Source organism: Musca autumnalis, unplaced genomic scaffold, assembly GCF_047663935.1.
Source record: "Musca autumnalis isolate F117 unplaced genomic scaffold, ASM4766393v1 scaffold_2, whole genome shotgun sequence".
In the NCBI taxonomy this organism is placed as follows: Eukaryota; Metazoa; Arthropoda; class Insecta; order Diptera; family Muscidae; genus Musca; species Musca autumnalis.
Genome location: NW_027411755.1, coordinates 9,985,529 through 10,009,795, shown reverse-complemented (window position 1 = coordinate 10,009,795; position 24,267 = coordinate 9,985,529). Strand labels below are relative to the sequence as shown.

Genomic DNA, 24,267 nt, shown 5'->3' with positions numbered 1-24,267 from the left:
GCTACCACTTATTTTGTACTTAATTTTCTTAAAAATTTTAAATTAATTATAACTTACATTATGAGATGTAAATTATATACGAACTTTATTTTTAATTTTTAATTATCTTATCTATTTGAAATAAAAATTGTATTTGAATAAAAATCACTTAAATTTTAAAAAGGACATAACTCCCATTGGGACTTATGTCCGCAAGGGAGGGTCGGACATAGCTCCCCAAAAATTGGGTGTTATGTCCGCAAACCAAGGCGGACATAAGTCCCAAAATAGTTTTGGGAGTTATGTCCGTTGGGAGTTATGTCACGGCACCAACACCCAAGAAACTGGAACAAATGTTAAAGTCGGCGTGTCAGCGAACCAGAAGCCGACAAACATGTTGCACATTTTTGCTCGCCCAAATTTGTCATGTAAAAAGTTTTTAAAGAGAAAGCTATTCAGTGTCATTTTTGTTCAAAGGAAGTGAACATTTTGCAACTTTTTTGGTATACGGGAACGCATTTTGGAGAAAAATGTGCAAAGTGTGTAAAAACTTTTTAGTTCTGGAACGAAGCTATATTTGGGAACAAAAAATTGAGTCAGTATTAAAAAAAATTGAAATAGTTTAAATTATTTTTTATTGTTCATGTTCTAAACTGTGTATTATTTTGTGATATTTTATCCATATCTCATTAATATTATACACCTCAATGGTCAATCCATGGTTCAAATCCTATTACATTTTTGCACAAATCATTTTTTCCCAAAAAAACTTTCAATATTACACATAATCATGAGTAAAAACCAAAAACAAACAAAAAATCGCAGGCGGAATTTTAAAAAACCCAGTCAAAGTTCTAATTTTAAGGTTTATTTTAGGGTTTCATGGTTTTGCTTGGAAATCACAAGTCCTATCGAAATGTTGTAGCTGTGAAAATTCTCTAGAGGATTGACCTTTATGATTGTTCCTAAGTTTTAGTATTTTTGAGATATTGAAATTAAGGTCACATTTTTAGGTTTTTTGCTGTTGTTGTAACAGTGTTTTATTATTATGCTTGTATGTTCGTTCTCCTGTTCAATCTGGCTCTGGGTCTATCTCCAGTTCCAGAAAGTTGGCTACTTTGATGGGATGTAACCACAGATCCACTGGAGTCGCGCGATCGATTCCCGCCCAATAGGAATTTAGGCGACTGCAATATCCCAAACGTAATTGAGCCAAAACTACTCTGGTTTGTAGAGCTGGCAAACGATCGATATTACCAACATTAGATATTTTCGATATAATATTTTAAAATATCGATTGCTATCGATATTATCGTTAAGCTGTCAACACCATTAATTTGGAGATGAAAATGGCGGAAATGTCAGTGCTTTTCTTGACATATTGTACAATTAGTTCACAGAAATGTAAAGGAGAATAAACAATTGCTTTTATTTTATAAAATAATAAAAAATGCATTTTACTTTTCCGAAAAATATGTACGTGTGGCTACGGACTTACTTTCTCACACAGACAAAACCGAAAAGCAGCGAAATTTCTATTTATTTCAATGAATTTTAGGTTGGGGGTTTTTGTTCCGATAATATCGATAGGCAAAACTATCTATCGATATTTAATTTTTATAAAACAATCGATTTTATCGATAGTGCCACCGATTTTTTTGCGAGCTCTACTGGTTTGTCATGGCAGCTGACGCTCTTCAGCTGCGATAGATGGGGGATGTGCTCCGATGACTGCATTCACACAATAATTGCCTATGGTCTTAGCAACTGTGTCCGTGTGAATGCTGTTCAAACCTGCCTGATATGCCTGTTGATCTAGAGGTTCTCTCCTATATTATTGGACCGTCGTCTCTAGAGCATGAATATCTTTCTTGATATGCCTGGGTGTATCGATGGCCAGCAGATGGTGATTGAGATGGCTCTCACGGTAACACCCGAGCAAGTACTGCAACGATAGCATCTCATTATGTTGTCGTACTGGAAGAATCTTTGCCTCCTCATGTAGATAGTCCACTGTAGATTTGAGGAGTCACCCTGTTGCTGTTCTCAGGGCGGCGTTCTGACAAATTTGAATCTTATCCCACTGCGTGTCACATAAATTCGGGGACCAAACTGGCGCCGCATAGCTTACCACAGACAGACCTATCGCTTTATACGTGGTCAACAAGGTTTATTTATCTGCACCCCAAGTGCTGCCGGCTAGGGACTTGAGGACCTTGTTCCTACATTTCAGTTTATCGCATATAGTTGTGGCATGCGCGGACGACGTGAAAGTGGTGTCGAATGTTACCCCTAGAATTTTGGGGCAGTTTGTGGTCAGAATTCTGTTACCATCGACCCTGATATTCAACTCTCTTCTATACTGCGCCGTCCATGTGGTGAACAGAGTGGCCGTCGATTTAGTGGCGGATATCTGCATATTCCTCGAGTGGAAAATGGTGGTAAGATCGGTTAAATAGGAGTTCAGTCTCTCACAGATGTCATCAGGGTAGGTAACTGACGCCAGGATCGTACAATCATCCGTATACGTTACGATCTCAATGCCGTCTGGAGTGCGCGGAATACAGGAAAGGTAGAGGTTAAACAGTTCCGGAGATATCACCCCTCCTGGGGAACTCCCTGTTTCACTCTACGGGGCTTGGGTTTCTTGTTCCTGAATTCCAAATACGACTGGCGACCACACATATAGTTGATTATCCAACGTTTCAGACTTGGCCGGAGGGTTGTCGGCTCGATGTCCTCGAACAGCGTGGAGTGCTTGACAGTATCAAAGGCTTTTGATAAGTCAAGCGCCACCATCACTGTTCTATCACACGGCCGTTCCTGGTTGAGTCCTCGACAAATATGTGTGGAGATGGCGTGCAGCGCTGTTGTCGTGCTGTGCTGCTTACGGAGTCCATGCTGATGATCGGCAACTTGCTAGCTATTTCTAATGCTGGGAAGGACTAAGGCCTCAAGAGTCTTCGCTACAGGGGACAAAATTGAAATCGGCCTGTACGATTCACCTTTGCTGGTATCCTTGCCTGGCTTTAGTAGCGGGACCACCCTGCCCATTTTCCAGACTTCGGGAACAATAAGGGTGGCTAGCGACAGGTTGAGAACTTTAGTGAGACACTCCACTCCCGGCTCATCCAGCTGTTTCAACATTACCATGGAAATTCCGTCAGGGCCCAACGCTTTGGATGATTTAGCGTTCCTTATGGCATCCATCCATTGTAAACTGTGGTGGTTCATCCTCGGCAGGAAGAGATCTACTGCGACGTAACACTCTTCTCTTCGCCCTGTCACTCTCGGGGTGCTCGACAAACAGTCGATTGAAGTAACTTGCACACCTCTTCGGGTCAGTCAACGTAACGTCGCCAAACGTGACTGAGGTCCTGTCATCCCTCCTTCCGGGGTTCGATAGTGACTTAACCGTTGTCCACAATTTGCTTATACCGGCTCCAATGTTGCAACTCTTCAGATGATTTAACCACTTGTTCCGCTTATGTTCGCCGACCAGCCTGTTAACTTCCAGTGTCAGCTCCCTGACTCTGGGGTCGTCGGGGTTGGTTCGACGAAGCTCATCACGCTCATTTGCTAATCCCGTCGCCTCTGCTGGGAAATTTGGTCTTACTTCGGGTATTCGACCAGCAGGTATATGGCGAAGCGTTGTTGTCCGTGTATACAAAAGCTCAATTCGGAAAATTGTAAATATTGGTCCATTTTTTGAAAGGGGTAGAAAATCTTCAAGCAGAATATTATCTATATAAAGTGTTTACCATCAGTTAAGATATTCTGTTCCTCCAAGGATAAAAGCCGCAAAAACATCCCACGTTTCAGCAAACTTGAGCATAATTTCTGATAAAAGAAAAAAGAAAAATTCGATCTATGTTGTTCTTGCTCTTTTATTCTTTTATTAGAAATGACGCCCAACTTTATTGAAACGTTGGATTGTTTTCGGCTGAAGCTTTGACGTAATTGTTCCTATTTACTTCAATACAGTTCGTGGTGGAAGGTATAAAAAGTTCATCCCGTTGTTACTTGTTTTTTACGAACACCACACTCTGGACACAGCCGTATGAAAATATGAAATTCAAAATGTTTAAATCTGGTGTTAATAGCTACCATATTTTATGTCACCGTATGTTTAATAGTCTAAACACACAATACTTTCCAAATTTTGGTGTTAAATCTCGTAGCTCTATCATAAGCTTCGCCGTAAGGCTCAGAATAGAGAATAGCACATTGTTTAGCTAATAACAATTTGACCTATGACTCACATAAATATTTTGAAATTTTCACCCATATTTCATTTATCATAAATAATGTTTTTTAAATATACGGTACATCACATTCTCGTATGTAATTCGTTCATAATAAAATTACTACAGTCCTATGTGCAAAATTAAACAATCTTAGTTGGTTTTCCTTACAAAGTTCACATTCAATTTCAACAAAAAATAATAAAAACAATACTTATTAACTCCATATTAATTATAATAACAAATTATTTTTATTACAATACAATAAATGAATGGCCTTGTTCGCATTTGTGCGTTTATGTGACTTCCTCCTGCAACCCTGCTGTAAAATGTTCCATAATAAAGCGATAATAAACGGCTTAAGAAAACAGCCTGAAAGTATGCTATGATATTGTATTTATTTGTTAATTTATAAAACTCAACAAACATTCTCACACCACTAAACAAACAAGCACAGTACTTCACTGCGATGGCAAATGTGCGTGTCTGGTATAAAACAACAAACAAAGAACTTTGGAAAAGGAAGTCCTTGAAGAAAAATTTTGAAAGGAGGAGGAATAATTTCATAATGAGAATAATTTTCAAATAAAATAAATTAATTTATGTCACAAACAAAACAACAACGTTGACATGTAAGGATACGACATTTAGAAGTTGTTTTGTAAATATAATTGTGCGTAATGTGATGGATAAAGAAATAATTCTAATTGTGATTTGAAATCTTTAAAATGGTTAAATTCCCATTTAAGTGTTAAATTCTTCAGAAATTCACACCTTGATTTGATTTTTGTTATCTAGCTTCAAATATGTGGCATGTAACAAACACGTGTTGAATTTCACTATTGTCTTAGCCAGCGAAAAGGGGGTAAGAATTGCCTGCCTGCTGACTAGCAGCTGAGTTCAGTGTCATTTTGGTGGTGGCGGCGGCATTTCACAATGGCCTAAAAGGTGTGTTCTAGGTCCATTCGATTGTTAACTACTTTGTTTAAAAACAAGTTTTTTCTTGTTTTTTTTTTATTCTGTGCCCAGGTTGTTGCCTTGTCCTGACTTGTGGACTGAGTTTAATCTTAAGCGGATTTAGCAGTTGACGCGAAAACAAAACAAACAACAACAAAGGCATTTAATGATGTTTACTATTAGCCATAAGTAGTGATAGTGAGAAATGGTACGTACCTAAGGCCAATGCATAGCTTAAGCCTTCCATTATTATTAGAATCATGTGAGGAATAAAATCGTCGTCGCTAGTTGATATACACATGAAAAACATCGACGTCACTGCAAATATTGATTGTATTCCCTGTTTTTCTTTGGTCTCATGTGCTTTACAAGAAACGAGGCTTCACATGTGCTCTTTTGCTGTTCAAAAGGTTAAAATAAGCTTTTTACATTCAACCAAAAACGTGCTAAAATTCAAGCATTGTCTGAGCTCGCAACATTAACAGCAACACCTTAAACACAATGGCTTGTGATCTTAAAGAGGAGGGTATTGAAGAGGTACGAAAAGAAATGTTAGTAATGATTTCAACGGATGGGATTAATCGCAGAAGGGGTGTTGGTATTCTCAAAGCGGACACGTAGGCCTTCACAAAAAATAACAATCAAGTTAAACTTCCCACAGAAGGCGTTCCCTGATCCTCTTACCTAAAAGTCTTCTCATAGAAGAGCTGAAGGTCTTGTCATAGAAGACCTGGGCCATATTCCTCGAAACAACTTATCGCTTTTCATTTTGCATTTATCAAAAAGTAGTTATTTTGAAAAGTGATAACCTTTTTTTGTTCCACAAAATTACTTTTCAATTTCCCAAATTTGTCTATCACTGTTCTTTTAGCACAGTTGTTGTGCTCTCTTGCTCAATTTTTCCGCCATATTGGTAAGTCTCTCAGTTCTCTTGCAAAGTGTGAATGATATTTGTTCCACAGAACGTTTTATCATCTTTGCATTATTTTTACTTTGCAATAATAAATAAGACATGCAAAATTGAGACGAGCGAAAAAAAAATGAAAAGAAACTGATATTATTAAAAGTAAATTAAATAAAATAAAATATAATGAAATAAAATAAAATAAAATAAAATATAATAAAATAAAATATAATAAATGAAATAAAATAAAATAAAATAAAATATCATAAAATAAAATAAAATGAAATAAAATAAAATAATATAAAATAAAATAAAACAAAATAAATTAATATGAAATAAAAATAAAATAATTTTAATAAAGATTAAATAATAATTAAATGAAATAAATTAAAATAAGATCAAAATAAATTAAATGAAGTAAAATAAAATAAAAAATAAAATGATATAAAATAAAAAATAAATAAAAATAAAACAATATAAAATGAAGGGAAATAAAATAAAATTAAGTGAAATAAAGTAAAGTAAATTGAAATAAAATAAAGTAAAATTAAACAAAATGAAATAAAGTGAAATTAAACAATCTAAAATAAAATGAAGGGAAGTACAAATAAAATAAAATACAATAAAATTTAGCGAAATAAAACAAGTAAAAAGCGTTATGTTCGGCATAGAGTAATTAGTTTTCTTTCTCCACAAAGTGGAGAAGTTACTTGCCAAATTATAACTAATTCGTCCTAGAAATGTATCTAAAAACCTTAAAATAGCTGAAATCGGACGGTACTGCTATATGGGGGCTATAAAAAAACGTAGACCTACGAGTATATCCATAATTTATTGTGGAGACGTTTCTTGGTGATTGACTGAATTATACCTAATTCGGCCTGGAAATGTAGCTAATAACCCCAAAGTAGCTGAAATTGGGCGGTATATGGGGGCTATAATAAAAGATGGGCCTATGTCGGTAAGTTTTTGAAGCATATTATAACTAATTCGTTCTGAAATGTAGCTAAAAACCTTAAAATATCTGAAATCGACGGCATTGCTATATGGGGGCTATAAAAAAGCTCAACTTCCAACTTGATTTAAGACACGTGTGAACAGCATTTCATCCCCCTATCTCAACTCGTTCGGAAGATAGCGTGATTACAACAGACTGACGGACGGATGTGGTTAAATCAACTTAGAATTATACGCTGATCAAAAATATATGTATATACCTTATAGGGTCGCAAATGATTATTTCGATGAGTTACAAATGAAATGACAAACCTAATATACCCTCCATATTATGGTGGAGGGTATAGTAACAAATAAAAATAGTCTCTCAAATAGAGTTTAGTCTAAATGTAAAATCGAGAAACATCGATTTGTGAGGTTGTTCGCAGGGTGGAAGTTCGGAATGGGGTTGTTCGTAGGGTGGAATTTCGGATAGTGAGAGTTCGAAGTAGGATGGTTGATTCAGAGGGTAGAAGTTCGGAAAAATCTTTACAATTTCTTGTCATAACCGTGTTTTCACTATTTCCGAACAAAATCTCGCTTTAACAATGTACATTGGCAAAGAGAACGTTTACCTCGCAAATTTAAGACAAACTTATCACAATTTGATCTGCAAAATCAAAATGCAGAGTTTTCTGTGGAACGAAAGAGCAATTTTTTCGCAAAATCTTAGCAGAATACGCAGAAATAACGTTTGTGGAACAGAAATCAAAAAAATAGCTACATTTTTTGAAAAGTAAGCAAACTCACTTTCTAATTAGCAACTTATCACTTACCAAAAATAATGGTTCTGTGGAACACTTAAATTTGAGAATTGTCAATATTGATAAGTGCAAAATGAAAAGTTGATAAGTTGTTTCGTGGAATAGGGCCCTGATGGTGTTTTCATAGCAGACCTCGTGGTCTTCTCGTAGAAGACCAGTAGGCCTATTCTGTAATTTGTATCGATTAAAAAGTTGTTAAAATTTCTTTTGCTTTTGTAACAACTACAAAACAAACAACAAATTTTTGTAAAATAAACAATGAGTAAAGTTGTTAAAAAGTTACAGAATAGGCCTACAGGTGGTATTCTCATAGAAGACCTGGTGGCGTTCTCATTGTATACCTGGTGGACTTCTCTTTGAAAACCTCGTAAAAGACCTGTTCGTCTTCTCATAGAAGTTCAGTTCGTCTTCACACAGTGGATGCGCCAAACGACAAAAATCAAAAAATGCATGACATCGTTTTAAAAATTAAAAAATGCAAATCGCTTCAAAACATTCCAAATTTTTCAAAACTCAACTTACTTTTTCCATTTTTCGCGGTTCTTAAGGACAAAAAGCCTCACAAACGTGACTAATTTTGAAGAAAAAATTGTATTTAAAAATGAGAAAAAGGGTTATATTCTAAGCAAATTTATGAAAAAAAAAGAACTATTATTAACGCCATAACTTAAGTTGAATCATTTAGTAAATTGCCTTAGCTTCATGAAAATTCCTATAAATTGCAAGGGTTGTCATATATGTTGGTTATAATATCGGTCAAAATGAAAATATTTAATATAGATGCATGGATTTCCTTAAAGTTTAAGGGCCTGTTTATGTATGTCGATAAGAAAACGAATGCACAAGAAAAACTACCAAATTTGAAATTTGAGTGTGTATTTCAAATTTGTTTTTTGTTTTGAAGAAAAAGCAAATGAAATAATATTTCAAAAACTAAAGTTTGGGTGTGTTTCATGCGCACACATTTTCGTTTCGAAATACATAAACTGGGGGTAAGTTACTTTCCAAAAATTTGCAAGAATGGCCACTAGTACCAAATTGAAGCCTAGCGCCTGTAGATTTCTAAACTGTATAGAATTTTTGCGGAAATTTGCGGTTTTGGCAGTTATGACCTAGCTAGTTAGCACCATCTGGCAGGAAGAACGAGTATCCGACGATTGGAACCTGAGTATCCTGTGCCCCGTCCACAAGAAGGGAGATAAGACTGTATGCTCTAACTATAGGGGCATAAGTCTACTCCATATTGCCTACAAGATTGTGTCAGGGATATTGTGCGAACGACTAAAGCCTATGGTCAACGAGATAATTGGACCATACTAATGCGGCTTTAGACCTGGCAAGTCCACCATTGACCAGATATTTACCCTGCGGAAAATCCTGGAGAAGACCCAAGAGATGCAGATCGACACCTACCACCTTTTTGTCGATTATAAAGCAGCCTTCGACAGCCCGATGCGTTCAATGGTATTCCAAGCCATGTCTGAATTTGGTATCCCCGCAAAGCTCATCCGGCTTTGTAAAATGACTTTAACTGACACGAGGTCCTCAGTTAAAATAGGAAAGAACCTCTCCGAAGAGTTTGGTACCAAAAGAGGTTTCAGACAAGGAGACAGCCTTTCGTGTGATCTCTTCAACATCCTGCTGGAAAAGTTTATACGAGTGGTAAACGTGAAAAGAAGTGTCACAATCTACACCAATAGTCACATGTTACTTGCTTATGCTGATGATATACATAGACATCATCGGCCGATCAGTAAATGAAGTAACTGATACCTTTATGAAGGTCGAAGGAGAATCTGCTAAAGTGGGTCTGGCGGTAAACGGTGAGAAGACCAAGTTGATGGTGTCGACGCGCAATGCGTCAATTGAGCTCGGACCGACTGTGGAAGTTGGTTCCTATAATATTGAGGTAGTAAAAGACTTCGTCTACCTCGGCACCTCCGTAAACACAACAAACGACATCAGTTGTGAAATAAAAAGAAGAATTGTATTGGCCAACAGATGCTACTTTGGTTTACGTAAGCAGTTTAAAAACAAAGCCACATCTTGTCAAACAAAAATAACGCTCTACAAAACACTGATACTACCCGTGCTGATGTATGGCTCCGAAGCCTGGGTACTTGCGCAAGCAGACATGGCAGTGTTTGGTGTGTTTGAGAGAAAAATTCTTCGAAAGATCTACGGACCAATCTGCGTTGACGGTGAATATTGACGTCGCATGAACCACGAGCTGTATCTGCTATACAACGACATCAATATTGTTAAACGTATTGAGATGCAGCGATGAGCGAATGAGCGATGATGAACCCGCTAAAGAGGCGTAAAAATACGGACCGCTTGGCGATGCACGCAGAATTGGAAGCCAAGGAATAGATGGCGCAAACAAGTGGATGATGAGATGAAAATGCGCGGTATTCCAGAGTGCTAAGTAACAAATAGGGAGAATTGGAGATCTTTTCTTAGTTCAGTCTATGGAACAAATGTTCTGTAATGGGTTAGCTAAGTAAGTAAGTAATATTTTTAAGTAATTTTATTATCCTTTCTTACATTTAGTTTCAATATAATGTTTTTGTGCTATTAGCGATACCTATGATCATGGTAACTTAGAGCTGTAATGAAAACTCGCGAAAGAAAAAATGATTTAGGGGTATTCGCTTTAACAAATAACTTATTTTATTTTTGGGACACCCTTATATTGGACCACGCAAAAAAGTGGAGATTTTCCCGCACTGAGAACCAAAAATACATTATTACAAGTAATTATGCAGACAAATGTGGTTAAATCTTATAAAGTACCAAAAAAAAAAGGATGTTAACCCTATATGGAGGCTGTGGTCAAAAGTGGACCGATATGACATTTCTGAAGCCTGAGTTCATTATAAGAACATATTCGCTTAGAATATTTGGTTGACATCTGCCTAAATAAATCCATATAAAAATATATACCAAATAATTGACCGATACTGAAAAATTTTCGCGGGGAGGTTTACTATGCATTAAAAACTCTTAGTACCGGATTACAGCAAATTCGGTTGAAAAATGTGTTGGTAACAGTAAAATACTTAAATTCAGAATGATTCATTATATGGCAACTACGCGAAATTTTGGACCTAGGACCCCAAATTTTACTTAGAGGGTTTTCAGGCCACTATGACCCATTGATAACAATTTCAGTTCGATATATTATTTAGAAGTATTTTTGTCACACCTTCCCATGTAGTGCCACTGTTGTGCAGAGGGGTATCTCATATAAGACTTGTAGTTCCTCTCGTAATATGTAGTCGTACTTTCTTACATACGTGAGTCCAGAAAAAACCCTGAGATACACGCACTCCTGCCATAGGTGTCATCTGACCGAAGTTCGAGAGTCCTGGCTGCGGATGTGACAAACTGAGCACATATAAATTGGTTCTGGGTTTTTCTTTGTCCCCGCACGTACTAAAATAATTCGGAGCAGACATTCTGGGATATGCTGCTCTCAACACAGAAAAGGATACAAATACAAACATATTAACACTGAGGTGGCAGCCGTTGGCTGGAGCACTTGAGTTATTTGGTTCCCTGTCAATCCGGCATCGAAAAATCCACCGCCGTGGGTTTGTAGTAACATGTTGGTTTGATTTGTTGGTGTTCTCATACGAGGACTGCACGATAACTTCCTGGCCAAACAATGAAAATGCGTATATTTTCCATCAAAAATAGTTTTATTGTTTTCTTAAGTAGTCTCCAGCATGCTGTATACACTTTTTCATGCGCTCAAACCAACTGTTGGAGCACTTTTTCCACTCCGAATGAGACACCTTCAAAATATGGTTTTTGAACGCTTTTACAGCATCTTCTGGCAATGAAAATGTATGAACACGCTTTTTTTCTTGATGAGCGGGAATCAAATGAATTCAATGGTTGCCAAGTCAGGGCTGTACGGCGTTTTGTCTGGTCATAAAGGAACTGATTTGAATAGATGTGTGAGAGCTCGCATTGTCATGGTGCACAATGATTCGTATTCTCTTGTTCGTTTTTCGAATCTTTCAGGAGACTTCGGGCAAACAAATTGTAGTGTACCACTCAGAATTCAACCGTCCTACGTTGCTCAAGCCGTGTAGAAGCCACATGGTCAGTTTAGCCGAAGAAATAGGGGCCATTTGCTTCGAATAACTTTCCTTTGGATTTGGCTTGCCTTCGAAGACCCCCTCGGTCGATTGCTGTTGGTCTTCTCATAGACTTTTTGCTCTGCTCTTAGGTGGCTTTATAGATATTCAGTTCACTGTGACGATATTATAAATGTCTTTTGAAGCGTCCTGATCATATTTATTCACAATTTTTTGCACCAATCCACAAGAGCCCTTTTTGACCGATTGTCTAATTTTGCTGGATCTAAGGAGAAAACCCCATTTGTGCGGTCAGGTGTTCATGCAATATGAAATGTTAGTCGGTGGAAGAAATGGCCAAGCATGCATCTATCTCACGGTATATAACATGGCGATCTTGCATTATCCGCCCACGGACAGCCGTTTTTGGCCCTCGCGACTTTCGTTTCTTGGCTAATATCGGCGCGTTTGAATTAATTAAACCAGTTCTTCATAGTGCTATAGGATGGTCCTTTATCGACATACATGGAATTAATTTGATCGATGCACCCTTGCTGTGATTATCAATTATTATCACCTTCTTGTAATAAAACAAAAAATATACACTTTTTTTTATCACTCTTTCAGATGATCACTTTATTCACGAGTTCACTTTTGAATCTATCTTTAGACTGACTTTACAATAATTTTACTTGCTATTTATATATTTTTTCTTAACTTAGAACAATATTAAAATGTTTATGTCAACCACAATTTCACCGAATTAATTTTACAAGTTGACAAATTAATTAGAATTTTGTCTGCTGAAAAGAAATGCTAATAATGCAATCTTTAGGCAGCGCGTTTATTTGAACGGAAGTACTATTGCAAAATCGAATGTTTATGGATGATGAAAGTTAAGGTGGCATGTGTACTTGTTAAAGAGGGTATGTTTGTGTGAATGATTTTAGTTTTTATTTCATTTAATTGTAAAAATTATGAAAATTGGGTTGCGCGTGTAAGGGAATTTTAGGAGACATGATTCTGTTAAATAATATTTGTAGGTGTTATGAGAATATTGGATGGTACTATAACACCCCCACTGCTAGTTTGAGGCTCCGACGAAATTTTTATGGTTGACATTTTTCTTGTTATAAACATTATAGTTAGACATGTGATGGTTTATGTGATGGGTAATATTTTGTATTTGGTCGGATATAAAATTATTGACGTAAGTCAAATTGTCCATTCTGTTGTTCAATGTCTTCTGATTTTTATACAGTGACTGCAGGGAGTTGTTAATTTTTATTTCATCGTCATTGTCCATTGAACCAGTTATAAATTTCAGACCTGTGCCTAGTATGTTTATTAATCCCCGTTTTGATCTGAAATGTGGATTAAGATCTTCTATTTTGTTCTTTAGTAAAACAAAATTTTTGTTTGTTGTGTCCAGTAGGGTTTTTGTTTCAGTAGTTGTCACGTTCAAGGAATGTATATTTTACAGTATTAGATCTAAAGTTTGTGTGTAGTAGGTCGTATTGATGATGTGAATTATTTTATTGTAGTGTTCAATTACTTTTACTTCTTCCGTCTTAATAGGTATATATCCATTGTTGTTTGTTAGGTCCTGGATGTCGATAGTTTGAGGTGCAACGGTCACAGAGAATAATATAATCAATATCCATGTCGTCATCTAAAAAGAGTCGGCAAGTTATTTGTTAGTAGTTATTGTGGGGTTATCTCTGTCCTGATAACGCTTCTTTGGTCTAACATGTGTCTTGTAGTACTTGTGTCCTGTTGTCTTGCTTGCAATGTGTTCTCCGTCTAGTTTTATAGCATCTATTTTCCTATACTTGCGGTGGTTTTTGCCACCTCTTATTTCTCTTATGAAATTGGTCCCTTCTTCTAGGTCTACATCTCTCCTGTCTTCGTTCAACCTTCTAATATATTTTTCCTTCTTTGAGACCGTTTTCTCATAAATGTCCAAGTATCTATCTTCATGAATTTTTCCATTAATGAAATCTATGGGTTTGATGCCAGTAGTACTATGTATTGTGTTGTTGTAGAATCCTATTATTCGAAGTATTTTCTCTTCTATGGTTTCGTCTTTATTTTGATCGTTGTGCCTAAGGAGTCTAATGTGCTCATTAATAGTATTGTGTAATCTTTCTACATCAGCATTAGATGTATGATTACTGTTTGATGTAAAATGTATGTCGATGTTTTCATCGGATAAAAATTGTCGCATTGGGATGGCTTTAAAGCCAAGTTCATTGTCAACGATAATCTTTTCTACTTTCCCATAGGTTTTTATATATTGTAAAAGTTTTGTTTTAAATTCTGTCCACGATCTTCCGAGTAATTTATAAGCCACAGCAAATTTTGAGAATTTATCGATAATAGTCATAAAGAGACATTTTTCTAGTGTATAAAAAACGTCAATATGTATTATTTCACGTGGTTTGCTTGGAGTTTCTGTGATTTTAAACGGAATTTTTGGAGGGTTTCTGTCATATTTTTCTAGAGCGCATATCTCACAATTGTTTATGAATTGAGTTATTCTTATTCAGTTTGGGGTTATATATCTGTATTTTTAGTTCTTCGAATACAGCCTGTATTCCTCTGTGATTTTTGTCTAGGTGTTCCTTTTGTATGAGTTCTGTCAATTTAAGTTCGTCTTCGACATCTTCTAATTTCTTAAAGCATCTGATTATTCTAAAGCTTTTATTCTCTGAGAACATTTCTAAGTATGTGTTACGAAATGTGTCGAAAAATTCAGGATCAATTATAATTGCATTTAGATGATTTGGGTCAAAATGGTTTTTTAATAGGGTGATTGCATATTCTCTGTCAAGAGTTTTGATTCCAATAGTTTTCCTAACATTTTTGAATATATTTTCTGTCTTGATTTTAGCTGAACCTGACAAGATTTTCTTTATTATAATCTGAGTTTTATACGTATTAATGGGTGAGTTACTTTCTTTGATGACTGGGTCTTCAAATAGTGTCAAATTAATGTTTGGAAGTCCTTGTTCGATTCTAGATAATGCGTCGGCATTGCTATTTTTCTTTCCTTTTTTATATTTTATTTCGTAGTCAAATTCTGATAGCCGGAGTCTCCATCTAAAGAGCTTAGAGTTTGGTTCTTTAATCGAGAAAAGCCAAGTCAATGGTCTATGATCGGTTTCGATGATGAACTTACGTCCGAAAAGGTATGGGCGGAAATATTTGGTAGCCCAAACTATTGCTAGTAATTCCTTTTCAATTGTACTGTAATTGATCTCATGCTCATTGAGTGTCCTGCTAGCATAACAAATTGGGTGGCCGTCTTGAGAAAGTATAGCGCAAAGTTGCTAGCGTCTGTCGTCAGAGTGAATTTCTTGGAAAAGTCTGGATATATAAGTATTGGGTCGTTTGTCAGTAGCAATTTAAATGTCTTAAAGCTGTGTTGATATTGTTCATCAGTAGGGTCAATTTTAGCTCCTTTCTTTAAAAATACGGTCATTGGTTTAGCAATCAGTGAGTAGTCCTTAATAAACTTTCTGTAATATCCTGTGAGCCCCAAGAATTGTTTAATTTGTTTTGCAGTTCTGGGTAACGGAAAATTTATAACACATTCTATTTTTTTGGGGTTAGGTTTTATACCATTTTGTGTAACAATATGCCCAAGGAATTCGGTTTCTCGTTTGAAAAATTCGGATGTATCTAGTTGTATTTTTAAATTAGCTTCTTCAAGTCTGTTGAAAATTAGCTTTATAGATTCTGTATGCTCTTGGAGGGATGTGGAGAATATTATAATGTCGTCGAGGTAGACCAGACATATTTTATTAATATATTCTTTAAGAATTGTATTCATTAATCTTTGGAAAGTCGCGGGTGCTGTTTTCAACCCAAATGGCATTCTCAGAAATTCGTAGTGGCCTCCCTCAACTGTAAAGGCTGTTTTGTGTATGTCTTTCTCGTCTACTTCTATCTGATAGAAACCTTTGGCTAAGTCGATTGTTGTAAAATACATGCATTTCCCGAGTTTATCAAGGATTTCGTCGATATTTGGGATTGGGTAGCGGTCGTCGATGGTTACTTCATTCAACTTTCTATAGTCCACTACGAGACGCCATTTCTTTTTGCCACTTGCATCTTCCTTTTTCGGCACTATCCAAATGGGTGCAGAATATGGGGAAGTGCTGTGCCGTATGATACCGTTATCCAACATTTCTTGAATCTGATTTTCTACTTCTTCTTTGTGGATATATGGATATCTGTACGATTTAGAATGGATAGGGATATTGTTTATCGTATTTATTTTATGCTTTATAGCATTGGTGAAGGATAAGTTTGAACCAGGTTGATAAAACAAGTTGTTATATCGTTTAATTATATTCATAATTATGGTTTTCTCTTCCAAATTCATATGAGATGTACGAATTTGGTCCAATGCCGGTTCTCCTTGTTGGAATTCTTCATAGGCTCTGGTCGTGGTTGGTTGTTTGACTGGTACGTGTTTGGTCGAGGTCCGTGGTTTGGTTGTGGGTTTTGATAATTTTGTGACCAAATACGTTGTTGGTTATTCCAACTGTTCCCGTTATTTTGACTAAATCTAACATTATTTCCTGTTGTATTATTTTGTCTCGGAACATAGTTTTGTCTGAAAACTTGATTGCCATTTGTGTTTTGTTGAACTCCTCTATTGTCTTGTTTTGTCCTTGTATTGTTTGTAGTTTGTTTACTATTTGGTCCGAATACTGTATTTGAATTAGTACAGTATGCGTAACCGGACTGAAATAAGATATCCATGGCATCTTCTAAAGATTCAGGATTCCTACATATTAGAATCGTTTTCATAGGCTCTGGCATTTTTTCTTTGAAAATGCTGAGAGCTGTTCGCATATTATTTCTTGCGCACTCATTTGCTGCTTGCCCAGAACCTACTACAGTAACAGTTTTATTATTAAGACTTCTCAGATTCTGTTTTATGTCCTTATAGAACTCTGCACAATTTGTTTTGAAAGTAGTGCTTTTAAGTTTGTCAAAAAGTTCTTCCAAACTGAGTTTTTCTCCGAAATTATTTACCAATACGGCTTTTATTTCTTCCCATGATTGAGCCTGGCATTCTATTTCTCTAATTTCTCTAGCCTTACCTTTCAATTTACTCTTTATTATATCACTAAAGAGATATTGGGATAATTCGTCGTATGCCCTTAAAATAGGGTAAACTCTTTCTATCAAATTTATGAATGTTTGTAAGTCACTTCTGTCTCCACTGAATTCGGGTAATCGATCTAAATATTTCAATGGATCGATACGAACAGAGAGAGGGGCATTTGGTTCTACCATTTTTCCGACTTTATGTTTCAATTTCCTGTCTTAAAGTCTCCTACGTTGTCGTCTTCTATTTATACGCCTATTCCTACTAAGTCTTTGTGGTCGAATAATGTTTTCTTGTACGTCAGTGTCAGTAGAATATCCGTCGTTTGACTCAATACCTGAGTCGAGTGGTTGCGTTGGTTCAATAAAATAAATTTCGATTTCTAATTCCAAATCTGAGGGATAATCAGAAACTGATTCTGAATTACTCATAAGAAAATGTATGTGTATACCAAATGAAGTGTTAAGCTTAAATTTAAAAATCTAAATATAGGTAAAATATATATTATGTAGAGAAAAAAAAAAATCTTACATTGATGTAATAGCTGGTTTCCTGGTGCTGCAATGGTCTTCTTGGTTTTCAAAGTTTAGTTGAGATTTTCACGTCCTTTGTTGATTATTGCCTTACAGGTTCGTTGGTTCTTGTTCTTTAGGTCTTCTTTAAATTTGTTGTTTCAAGGATTTATTTTTGTATCGTCTTTTGCTACGTTTAGGTTTATTGGAGTTTTGGGTTTGTATTAACTTTTGTAATGCTCAAAAAGTCTTTGTATTAAAGGATCTTCTATATCCTTGTCAGAATGTTTGCGAGGATCTTGTCTTTAAGGTCCATTAAATCACGTATATTTTTTTTTTTTGTATTACAGGATCTTTTCCATTCTTTTAAAAGTGTTCAAGAGGAATGTTATTTCATGTCCTTTGCAAAACACGTATATATATATTTTTAGAGGATCTTCTGCATCCTTTTAAAAGTGTTCAAGAGGAGTTCCCTTTTTTTATTAAAGGATCTTCTGCAACCTTTAAAATGTTCAGTAGGATCTTTTATTTAAGGTCCTTTGGAACTAGGGACTTTTTTAATTCCTCTTTTTTATTCACTCGCGAAATCCGCAATTAAACGTTAACACGTATATATGTACGATACATATATTGCGGATCCTACCGACTGCGCCAATTATTATCACCTTCTTGTAATAAAACAAAAAATATACACTTTTTTTTATCACTCTTTCAGATGATCACTTTATTCACGAGTTCACTTTTGAATCTATCTTTAGACTGACTTTACAATAATTTTACTTGCTATTTATATATTTTTTCTTAACTTAGAACAATATTAAAATGTTTATGTCAACCACAATTTCACCGAATTAATTTTACAAGTTGACAAATTAATTAGAATTTTGTCTGCTGAAAAGAAATGCTAATAATGCAATCTTTAGGCAGCGCGTTTATTTGAACGGAAGTACTATTGCAAAATCGAATGTTATTTCTTCTTTTGTTTATGGATGATGAAAGTTAAGGTGGCATGTGTACTTGTTAAAGAGGGTATGTTTGTGTGTTTGTTCTTTCGTTTATTTAAGCGGAAGAACAAAAAGAACTACAAAAATGATTTTAGTTTTTATTTCATTTAATTGTAAAAATTATGAAAATTGGGTTGCGCGTGTAAGGGAATTTTAGGAGACATGATTCTGTTAAATAATATTTGTAGGTGTTATGAGAATATTGGATGGTACTATAACAATTATCCACGTCAAAAATTGTGGAAAATGGTCGGACGAAAATGTTCACATATAAATTCTATTTTTTCCAAGTGATGTTTGCAAGTCACTGGAAGCAACACAACAAATAGTCGTATATCGTCAAACTGTTTTATGTAAGTTTATGCTAAAAACTGTCAAACTTTCCCAAAAAAAAAAATCAAATGGCGCCTGGCAACATGCAGTGTTGCCTAGGCCTGAAAGTTATCGTTTTAGGAGATTTGAAAAGATTTTCATAGAAAATCTATTGGTCTTCTCATAGAACACCTTTTGGATTTCCCTTAGATGACCTGTAGATCTTCTCATGGACGGCCGTTTAGTCTACACTTAGAAGACCTGACAATCTTATCATAAAATAAACCTGATGGTCTTCCAGACCGAAAGACTTTCTCAACGAATACAGTTGGTGTTCTCATTGAAAACATGTTTCACTTCTTATTGAAGTCCTGTTGGTCTTCTTATAGACTTTTTGCTCTACTCTTAGGTGGCTTTATAGAAATTCACTTTAAGTTTTTGTCTAGAACTATTTCAAAGCATACCACCCTCGTGTTACAAAAATACCTTGCCTTCAAACTATTTTTAGATTCTGGAATTGCAGAAAACAAAATATGCATGTGACTATTTAAAAATACCCATTCGGTGACCATATGCGGATACTAGTTTGGTTGGGCTGTGCGGTGGATAGCATGTGGCTGGTTTGGTGGCATTCAATGGCTTGTGGCTAGCAATGTTGCTTGCAGCAACGCATATGGTTGCGCTAGGCTATCTCCCTGACTAGGCTTGTTGTTAGTTTCGATGGCTGCTGACATGTTCCGAAAACTACGGGTCTCTTTGTCTTTGGATAATTTTCATTTGTTTCTGCAGTAAAGAATATTTTTATGTTGTGCGTTTTCATTTTACGTATCTCTCTTCTCTACGTGTCATAAAGTGCAATAATAACAAAACAAGAATGACATTAAAATAACCTACAGTACAAAAACCAAATAATCATGCATTCTTGTAAAGAAGTATTGTTGATTAGAGACTATAGAAAATATGTGTAAAAGCGTAATTATTTGCATTGTAAATTCTTTTGTGTTTATTGCGGAGAGTGGGGAGTGGCAGAGGGTTTTGTTTGTCGTACAAGAATGTGATTAGGTTCTGTTTTTCGTTTTTATTGTAGTTCCATGAAATTTATGCAAGTGCATTGAATTATTCTTGGGGAAATTGTTTTGAATTTTCAATAACTTTCATCGCTACTTGTTAACGCTAGCCATAGCTGGATGTAATAGCCGCACGCGTAACACAAAGGTAATATGTAATGCAAATCACATTTTATGTTTAATATTCAAACTTTCGCCTTAAGTTACTTTTATTAATTTATGAAATCACGTCATAGAATAGAAAAAATAGGTCCTCAAATAGAAAAAAAAATAAATAACTCTTCACGTCTTTTAAAAATGGGTCTATAAATTTTGAATAAGTTTCATTAGCTATAGAAGCACTCACCCTGGTGGCTTAGTAATAGTGTTTGAGGCACAACATATGTGTTAATGTAGGTATATAAATATTCCCTCACATAAGATTGTTGAAAAAGTCGCACTATTAGGATACAAATATTGCTGCAATACAAAAATATTTGGCCGTATTTAGTAAATATAGTTTTTTTTTCTACATTTCCCATTACCTATCATTACTTCTCTAACGAAAACAAAAAAAAAAAAACGTTTAAAATCTCAATCTATTCTATTTTGAAACAAAGATAAACATGTGACATCCACCGGCTGATTTAAGCGATACAACAAAAATCACACTACCTGAAAACGTGCGTATTTACGGAAGACGTTGATGATGTTTGCAACAAAAGCACGCGTCAACGATACGTCAAATGAATTGTCACAACAACAGTCAGCGGGAACAAAAACAACAATGCCAACCGGGTTCTAGCAGAATAGAACACAAAAAAAACTCGGTAAAATCACGATTTACAGTGGCGATAAAAAATAAAAGAAGAGGAAAATAGACAAAAACTTGGCGAATTAGAAGAACACTCACATAATGAACAATAATAGCATTGACTGACTGACTAGCTGATGGACGGACGGTCTATCAGATACCACATTGTTAGGCGAATTTTTTTTCAAATGGAAAACAACAAATTTAGCGGAATTAAAAACTAAAAAAAAGAAATACAGACAACGAAATATAAAACTGAACAACAACGGAAAACATAAGTTTTAAATGCACATTTGTGCAACAAATAGCAACAACAACAATACATGAAAACAATAAAGCTAAAAACATGTGCAGGAGAAATGAGCAACAACTATTATCTGGTTATAGATGGACATAACGAAGTGATAAACCAAGTCGAATCAAATATACCCTAAAAACATGGGAATGACCCTCACAGAAAACCAAAACGTTTCCCAAACAAAGATATATTAAATAGCAGGAAGAGTTTAAAAGGAAGATTAAAATCTCATTACAAAGAACAAAAGGATATCATCTCATAAAAAGAGTAGAAGAACTTCTCATAAAAAAACAAAAGCTTTTCCCATCAATTTTTTCTCTTCTAAATTTTAATAGAAGAGAAGAAGCTCTTAACACAAGAGAACACAGTTTCTTCTCAAGGAGCATCAAGTCTTTCTTCGTTCCTCTCATGAGTGAGTATGATGTCCTCTAAAAAGAACAGAAGAGCAGAAGAACCTCAAATTGAAGAGCAAAATTTCATCACATAGATGAACATACGGTTTTGTTATAAAGCCCTTTCCACAGAAAAGCGAATACTCTTCTCATGAAAGAGCACCAGGTTTTTTCATACTAGAACTCGGGATATTCCAAATAGTGAGCAGAAAGTCTTCTTATAGAAAAATGGAAGATAAAGCTGAAGAGCTGGAAGTCTTATCAGAAAAGAGATAAATATATTCTCATAGAAGTGCTAAAGGTCTTCTCAGAGAAGAGAAGACCATCTCAGGAAAGCTGAAAGTCTTCTCATAGAAGATAAGAAAGTCTTCACAAAGAAGAGGTGATTATCTTCTCACAAAAAAGCTGAGAATAGCACAGACTCTTCTCATTGAAGATAAGAAGCCATTCTTTATAGAAGTGCTGAAGGTCTTCTCGTAGAAGAACGCACTTCTTTTCATAGAATAACCCATGTTCTTCCCATAGAAGAACTCACGCTCCACTCATAGAAGAATTCATGTTCATCTCATAGAAGAAGACATGTGCGTCTCATAGAAGAACCATGTTCTCATGGTCTTCATATAGAATAGAAGCGCTCAGGGTCTTCTCATAGAAGAGTTGAAGGTCTTCTCATAGGTCCTCTCATAAAAGAGCGGAAGCTCTTCTTATAGAAGAGCTGAAGGTCTTCATATAGATGAGCTGAAGGTCTTCTTATAGAAGAGCTGAAGGTATTCTCATAGAAGAACAGACGGTAGTTTAACACAAAAGCAGAAGGTCCTCTCATAAAAAAGTGAAGATCGGTATATAGAAGAACTAAAGGTCTTCTCATAGAAGAGCAGAAAACCATCAGTTCATCTGCTAGATGATCTGTTGATCTTTTATGAGTATATCTTCTAATGGAAGAACTGAAACTCTCCTCAGATAAGTGCTGAAGGTTTCTCCCAGAAAAATTAAAGGTCTTCTCACAGAACAGTTGAAAGTCCTCTCATGAGAGGTTGAAGGTCTTCTGTCATAAAAGAGCTGAAGGGTTTCTTACAGAAGAGCGGAAGCTCTTCTCATAGAAGAGAAGAAGTTCTTCAGAAGCTCTTCCCATAGAAGAGCAGAAGCTCTTCCCATAGAAGAGCAGAAGCTCTCCTCATAGAAGAGCAGAAGCTCTCCTCATAGAAGAGCCGAAGCTCTTCTCATAGAAGAGCAAAAGCTCTTCTCATAGAAGAGCAGAAGCTCTTCTCATTGTACTTCAGAAGCTTTTCGCAAAGAAAAGCAGCAGTTCTTCGCGTAGAAGGGCAGAAGCTCTTCTCACAGAAGAGCAGAAGCTCATAGAAGAGCAGAAGCTCTTCTCACAGAAGAGCAGAAGCTCTTCTCATAGAAAAGCAGAAGCTCTTCTCATAGAAGAGCAGAAGCTCTTCTCATAGAGAAGCAGAAGCTCTTCTCATAGAAGAGCAGAAGCTCTTCATAGAGAGTCAGAAGCTCCTCCCGTAAAAAACAGACCGTCTTCTCAAAAAAGAACATCCCCTAATTGATGAACATAAGCTCTTCTTATTGAAAAGTAAAAGCTCTCCTCATACAAGAGGTCAAGAGCCGCAGCTCTTCTCATGGAAAAGCAATAGCTCTTCAATTGAAGGGCAGAAACTGGTCTCTCATTTCTTTTAGAAGTGCAGAAGCTCTTCTCATAGAAAATCAGAAACTCCTCTCATAGAAAAATAGACGGCATTCTCATAAAAGAGCGTAAGCTCTTCTCATAGAAGAGCACAAGCTCTTCTCATAGAAGAGCAGAAGCTCTACTCATAGAAGGGCAGAAGCTCTACTCATAGAAGGGCAGAAGCCCCTCTCATAGAAGAGCCGATGGTCTTTTCAAGAAGGACAGACACTTTTCTCATAGAAGGTATTTTCTTAAAGATCAAAAGGTCTTCTTATAGAATAGTAGAAACTCTTCTCGTAGTAGAAGAGAAATTCTTCTCATATAAGAGTAGAAGTTCTTCTGATAAAAGATCAGAAGGTCTTCTCATAGAAGAGCAGAAGCTCTTCTCATAGAAGAACCGAAGCTCTTTTCAAGAAGAGCAGAAACTCTTCTCATTGAAGGTATTTTTCTAGAAATGTCGCCTCATAGAAAACTTGAAGTTATTCTCATAGAAGAGCCGTAGCTGTTTTCATGAAAAGCCGAAGTTCTCCTCATGGAAAAGCAAAGAAAGGCAGAAACTTTTCTCTCTTTTATTTTAGAAGAGAAGAAGCTCTTCTCATAGAAAGTCAGAAACTCCTCTCATAGAAAACAGACCGTCATTTCAAAAAAGAACATATCGCTCATTTACTCAAAGAGTGGCATAACTCAAAAAACACATTTTCTCAGTTAGCAATTTCTGTTGTTTCTACGACTTTTACTTTATCTTGTGTCCAATTTTCATGCTGATATCTCTAAAACTCGACGAGTTATAGCTATTTTACTACGAGCTTCGCATAATTCAACGCAACAGTTTTTTGAGGTTATTAATCACTAAAACACATCAAATCATGCTTGATCTTGCACAGAAATTTAGCACTGATATCTGGCTAACTGTTTGCAAAATATGGTCCAATTAGTTATTTTAGTTTGTGTGTAACAATCTTTTTAAGTTGAGAAGTCAAATTTCAATCGCCAACTTAAAACGCGTTTTTCTCGAAACTGGGTTTTTTGAGATGTGTCACTCTTTGAGTAAATGAGCGATATGCTCTCCTAATAGATGTACAGAAGCTCTTCTTATTGAAAAGTAAAAGCTCTTCTCATATAAGAGCTCAAGAGCCGAAGCTCTTCTCATGGAA

The 24,267-nt window shown here is 35.8% G+C and overlaps 1 protein-coding gene across 3 annotated transcripts in view; it reads right to left on the bottom strand.

Annotated features, from left to right (window-relative positions):
- The window catches only part of LOC141393617 (non-lysosomal glucosylceramidase), a 596,987-nt gene that overhangs the window by 488,998 nt on the left and 83,722 nt on the right, over nucleotides 1–24,267 (bottom strand). For 2 of the 3 annotated variants that reach the window (XM_073966886.1, XM_073966889.1), the window contains exon 1: nucleotides 17,589–18,329. The exons of the other annotated variant lie outside the window; for it this stretch is intronic. The gene's annotated coding sequence lies outside the window, so the exon portion shown is untranslated. Of the gene's footprint in view, nucleotides 1–17,588; nucleotides 18,330–24,267 lie in introns of those variants that run through there. 3 annotated transcript variants of the gene reach the window in all.